General features: G+C 35.0%; 1 non-coding gene across 1 annotated transcript; it reads left to right on the top strand.

Annotated features, from left to right (window-relative positions):
- Window positions 1–5,245: 5,245 nt before the first annotated feature.
- Window positions 5,246–5,349, top strand: LOC114234273 (U6 spliceosomal RNA). Its single transcript, XR_003620459.2, has one exon. It is a non-coding gene; the product is annotated as a U6 spliceosomal RNA (small nuclear RNA).
- The last annotated feature ends 722 nt before the right edge of the window (window positions 5,350–6,071 follow it).

Here is a 6,071-nt window from a genome sequence, read left to right as displayed (position 1 = left end):
TGCAGGATATTAGTTTCCACCAATCACTCTCAGAGATCACAGATGAAAGTATCTTTGTCTCAAGATAGTTGCCAACCTGAAAATTACTACCCAAAGCTGAGGACACTTGTTTGATTAATGACAAAATGATTGATTGAGGCTGCTTAAATGCATGTACTAGGTGGACCAGTTAATAATGCAGATTTTTTCCAATAGATGGAGTTACACATATGTTGATATATATATATATATGTGATTTGATATCTCTGCTATTTTGTTGTATAGACAGCAAGCTTCAAAACTTCATATGTCAAATTTGTTGAAGGTGTTAACTTCATAGGTATTTTTATGCTTAAAAATGTCGAATTTCGTGCCATAAAAAGAGCATTTGTGGGAAGTTTTAATTCATTACTTTTGAAGAAAAAGTTATCGTATACATTGGGAAGCTTATGGTGAACATGCTCCATTTCAAGATACTTGTGAATGCTGGTTTTAATGCTTTAAAAGTGATGATTTCGATGTGAAACACGAAGAACGTCCAGATCAACCGAAAAAGTTTGAAGACCAACAATTACAAGCATTATTGGATGAAGATGCATGTTAAACTCAAAAACAACTTGCAGAAAGATTAAATGTTGCTCAGCAAACAATTTCCAATCAAGCAATGGAAAAGATTTTAAAGGAAGGAAAATGGGGGTCACATCAACTGAACGAAAGACAAATGGAAAACCGAAAGCCATCAGTAAAATGTTGCTTCAATGACATGAAAGAAAGTCTTTTTTGCATTGAATTATGACTGACAATGAAAAGTGGATTTATTTTGAGAATCCCAAATGCACAAAATCATGGGTTGATCCAGGTCAACCATCAACATTGACTGCAAGGCCAAATAGCTTTGGGAAGAAGACAATGCTCTGCATTTGGTGGGATCAGGAAGGTGTGGTGTATTATGAGCTTCTAAAACCAGGTGAAACCATTAATACTGATCACTACGGACAACAAATAATCAATTTGAACCACGCTTTGATCGTGAAATGACCAGATAATTCCAGAAGACATTGCAAAGTAATTTTGCTTCATGATAACGCACCATCACACACTTCAAAACCAGTTAAAGACATGTTAAGAGATCTTGCCTGGGAAGTATTAACCCACCTGCCATATTCACCAGACCTTGCTCCTTTACATAACCACTTGTTCTGAATGATGGCACACGTACTTTCTGAGCAGAACTTCAAAACATATAAAGAAGTGGAAAATTGGTTCTCTGAATGGTTTGCCTCAAAACAAGAAAAGGTATATCGGGACAGTATCCACAAATTACCTGAAAAATGAGGGAAATGTGTAGCTAGTGATGGACATTATCTTACCTAATAATAGACAAACATGTAAATTGACCATACCTCCGCTATGTCCACAGCCAATCAGAGTGAGTATGCAAATTAGAAGGCCAAAGATGGCAGCCGCTCAGATGCTCCAGGTGTGGAGTGGCCGGGCGGGGCAGGATGCCTGCTATGAGAGGGAGGGCAAGGGGGGGGGGGGGCAAAGGGATCTATAGGAGTGGAGCAAAGACCAGACTGCAGACTCCAGAGTCTGCAGCAAAGTCAAAGACAGCAGTCTGCAGTGAAGACAAGATGGCCGGAGGCAAAGACAAGACAGCAGACTCCGACCGAAGTGAAGGCCTGGGTCCCGGGTGCCAGAGGAAAACTGGTGCTGGAAGCCAAGGAAAGGAAGGCCTATTGCATGAATCTCTTCATGCAACAGGCCTCTAGTTTTGAATAAAGCACTTTTGATGTTTCTCTTGAAATTATTGTGTTTTCTTTGATTACAAAATCCACCATTATTAACCGGTACACCTAGTTTGCTCATGTTTAGGAGAACAATGAGTGAGCCTTGCTGGGCTGGATAAAATGAGCGAATGAGACAGCTAACACTATCACCCAGCAGGTTAAAGGTAGCCTAATAAAGGCAGAAGTGATTTGTGTTTGGAATGGAGCCTTTAAACCTATCAGCGTAAACTTGGGATATTGAAACCTCAGAATGTCAGATTATAGAAGAGAAATTTGGGTCTTTAAATTAATATATAATACTATATGTAATACTTTACACAATAAAAAATAAAATAGCTAATAATTAATAGATAAGTATTAAAAAATACAGAAAGTTGATTAGTGTTGCCTAAGAGTAGGTAGGAAAAGTATTAGAAGTAGATATGTAGTGACTGATAATGAATATAGTACCAAAAAGTTTATAAAATTAGATTAGGTTGATGGTTGGACAACTTTGTGAATATACTAAACATCATTAATTATATATTTTAAATAGGTGAATTATATCATGGGATAATTATATTTCAATAAATCCATTAATTTAAAAAATATAATGGGTTTTCAAGAATTGAGTAAACAGACATCATATGTCACATGATATGAGTTATCATGCAATTTGAATATAGGGAAGACATAATAAGCTGAAGAGGTGAGGTTTGAGAAATCTTGGATGATACCTATGAAAACCCAAAAAACAATGTCATTTAAAATCTTCAGTCTCATCTTTCCCACTAAGTTTCTCATGGCTAATTTTAATATGTAGAATTATATTTTGTGTATGTGATAGCCAGGTCCACTCATTCTCCTCCTCTAACATTCTTTAACAAGAGTTAAGTGAACCAGGCATTCCCCTCCACCTGTTGAGCTTTAGGTTGTGATTGCATTGGTTCAGATGAGGAAGTTATTGAGTGAATATGGATTGTGGTTAGTACAGCAGTAAATAGGGGTAGAGATGTGAAGTATGGAGGGCCAGGATATGATTTTAGACAGGTGATAAGAACCAGTTTTTGAAAAGTTTTCCACAACACGTAAGGCATTTTCAATGACGTCTTAAGAAGCATTTAGCAAATGTTATCCGGAGAGTGAAAGAATCATTTTTTTTTTATTTGAGGGAAAACAGGTTTGCAGTGGATTTAAGGGAATGCAAGAGTAGCTGCCTCCTCTAGCCTCAAAATTCAAACACCATTTGCCTATGGTATGTGGACTGTGGCGTCAAACCAATTATAGCTCTCTGCTGTGATACATGCATATAAACAAGGAAATATAAATTCATAATATTCCTGGAGCTCAAAATTGTTCCATGTTTCTTTAGTATTTTATCTAGAGTGCTTTGGCAATTTACAATTTAACATTACTTTGCACATTTGAAATGTAAATTTAAGCCCATAAAATTCTTATGGCATTTAGTGTAATTCTATCCATTGATCTGATTCAGATTACCTTCCTGGAACTAAAGTTTCCCTTCACATATTTATCATTGAGATTCTTCAATAATGTCTTGCATCTGAGTGTAAGCACTTTTAAGCAATGGAATAATCTGAAAGTTGTTTTATTATTGTTTAAAACATATTTCTGTAGTAAAACACTCAACAAAATAAAGATTTTCACTCTGGCATACAAATAAAAAAATAAGAAAAGGAGGTTATGTGTAGAAAATTAGAGCACATGTTTGTTGCTTTTATGTAATAGCTGTTAAATTTAAATTAATCACACATTTAATTACCTGGAGAAAATTTATGGTTGAAGAAATCATGGCATCTTATTTTTAAAATCTAGTTCACTCATGTGACATTTACTGAGTGTTAGATATATACAAGTCCCTCCTTTATTGTAGAATCGTAGTGAGGGGCACGTTGTATCATAAAAGTGGCTAAAGTAAAAAACAAACAAAAAAAACAACAACAACAAAAAATCTTTACAATTACTACAGTAATAAATGAACACATATATTGTCATTTAGTTTAGAAAAAGTCCCATCAGAGTTGGCATCCATGCCAGGGTGCCTGGGCTTAAGGCATGGGTTGGGAGTCATAAAACAGAGCCTAAGCAAATAGAAATGTCAGTGGAGTTATGGAGGTGGGAAAATTAATGTCAAGTAAAGAGAAGTCCAAACTGTGGTTAGATGGGATTTGGGGAAGGGGACATATTTTGAAAGAGTCACAGGAAAGTGCCATAAAATGAGACTACAATGTTATGATAGAGCCAGGTCATGTAGTCTTGGATGCCTCACCTTAATACAATCCTAGAAAGACTGAGCATTCAGGAGGCAGGTAAAGAACAGGATTTGAAATGAATTTTGATGGTAGATTTCTTTTAATATGACAATTATTGGAGGGGGGTAGAAGTAAAAATGACAATAGTTGTGGTCAAGTCCAAATAGCTAGATTGATGTTATAATTAAATACCTCAAGTACAAGAGCAGATGAGACAGGATAATAATAAGGAAAAACCTCAGAGATCACCAAGACTTACAAAACTTTATCTAGATTCCTTAGTCCATTCTATAAATAAAGAACTTGTTGAAGCTGAACAAGTGGTTATGACTTAAATGCATAGCCTGAGCCTGAAAAAAATGGGCAATCAGACTTAAATTCTACCTTTTGCATAAATTAAGAACTTCTAAGCCAGCATATCAGCAGTAGAGGAACTTTGATAAGTCTTATGGATACTTTTATGGGACAAATGACTGCACAAAATTAGTGTGTCAGACACAAGTGATACTTTCTCCTAAGAATTAACAAAATCCACAAGTCAAGTACAACATTTATAGACTATTTGGTGATCATTATATTTCCAGATTGAATAGAAAATTAAACGTTATTCGGTTGGACAGTTTGATTAATCTATTATATTAATTAATATTCTCTCCAACATATAGCATTTGCAACTGCACGCTGTTTCCAGTGTTATAAGAGTACATAGTAGATGCTCAACAAATATTTGTAAAACTAATGAATGCATAATTAAGTGAATCTATTTGCCTAGATGGTTTCTGCAAACTATAGTAAATTCAAAACATTCTGAGGTCTAGAAACAGGATATCTTTTAATGTAACCTACACTTATGTTATCTATTTTGACAACATCATGATCTTTTCTATTGATATTGATGTTATAATTAAAGCACACCAAAGTGCTTTTTAAAATATTATTTAATGTTATACTGCCCAGTAGGTGAAATCAGCTCCACACCTGGAGAGTTCAAGAATTACTGTGGTTGATGTACTGATGGGGAGACTAATATACTCTCAGTGAATCTAGCATTGTCTAATATTGATTTTTACAATCTACTGGATCTCAAAGAGGGCATACATTCCCTTCTAAGAATAAAATCCACCCAGATTATGTGACTGTAAGTAGACATAAATGCTGGTGGCAATTCTCTCACATCAGGAGGTCTAAATTTACTCTAACGACTCTTTAATTATTGGGAAAGTTGTGCTTGCTTCAGCAGCACATACACTAAAATTGGAATGATACAGAGATTATCATGGCCTCTGCACATGGATGACACCCAAATTCATGAAATGTTCCATATTTCAAAAAATTATTGGGAAAGTTGACATCATGATATGAAAGAAATATCATGAAAGATAGAAAATTACTGACCTAAATTATACTAGGTACTATTTGAGATAAAACTAGAATGAAGTCAATTACATGAAGTAAATAATTTGATTGTATTCTTTCCTGTAAAAGTTGGAATTATAATATCTAATTTTAAATTAGTTCTGCAGATTAGGAAAAATGGAATATGAGAGATGAGTATTGTGGTGGTCGGCACATATTAAGACCTTGAAAAATGAATCATCTTACAATGATGTTAGCAATAGTCGTTGATGGTGGCAGTACTATTAATAGTAAGCATTTAAAAATAGATCTTAAAAAGAAGTATTATTAACTGGAGAAATAGGTCCAAGCAGAAGTTTACTTGGAATCCTTTTCCAGAACTACAGTCCTCTTTTTTAGAGTATCTAGTATCTTGAATCTTACAAACACTTGATGGCCTAAGAATGGAAAAAATCTTCTTTATCATGTTCTCCTACCCTGAGCTGACCCGATTGGCTATAAAAGTGATGACTTTGTCCGCTAACCCCTGGATTGGCCTGGCTCTGTTGAAGAAGATTTATGTTATAGATTTACCCTTATTATTGGGTCATAAATGATTAGTGCCTCCAAACATTTACTGGCCTCTTACTGGCAAACTTTCAATACAGAGTCTCCTTTTTATTTGCAGTTTTGTGGTCAGTAGCACTTTTTTAAT

The sequence above is a fragment of the Eptesicus fuscus genome, chromosome 13, assembly GCF_027574615.1.
Source record: "Eptesicus fuscus isolate TK198812 chromosome 13, DD_ASM_mEF_20220401, whole genome shotgun sequence".
NCBI classification, from domain to species: Eukaryota; Metazoa; Chordata; class Mammalia; order Chiroptera; family Vespertilionidae; genus Eptesicus; species Eptesicus fuscus.
The sequence above is the reverse complement of the archived record's forward strand: the minus strand, read 5'-3'. Positions and strand labels throughout refer to the sequence as shown.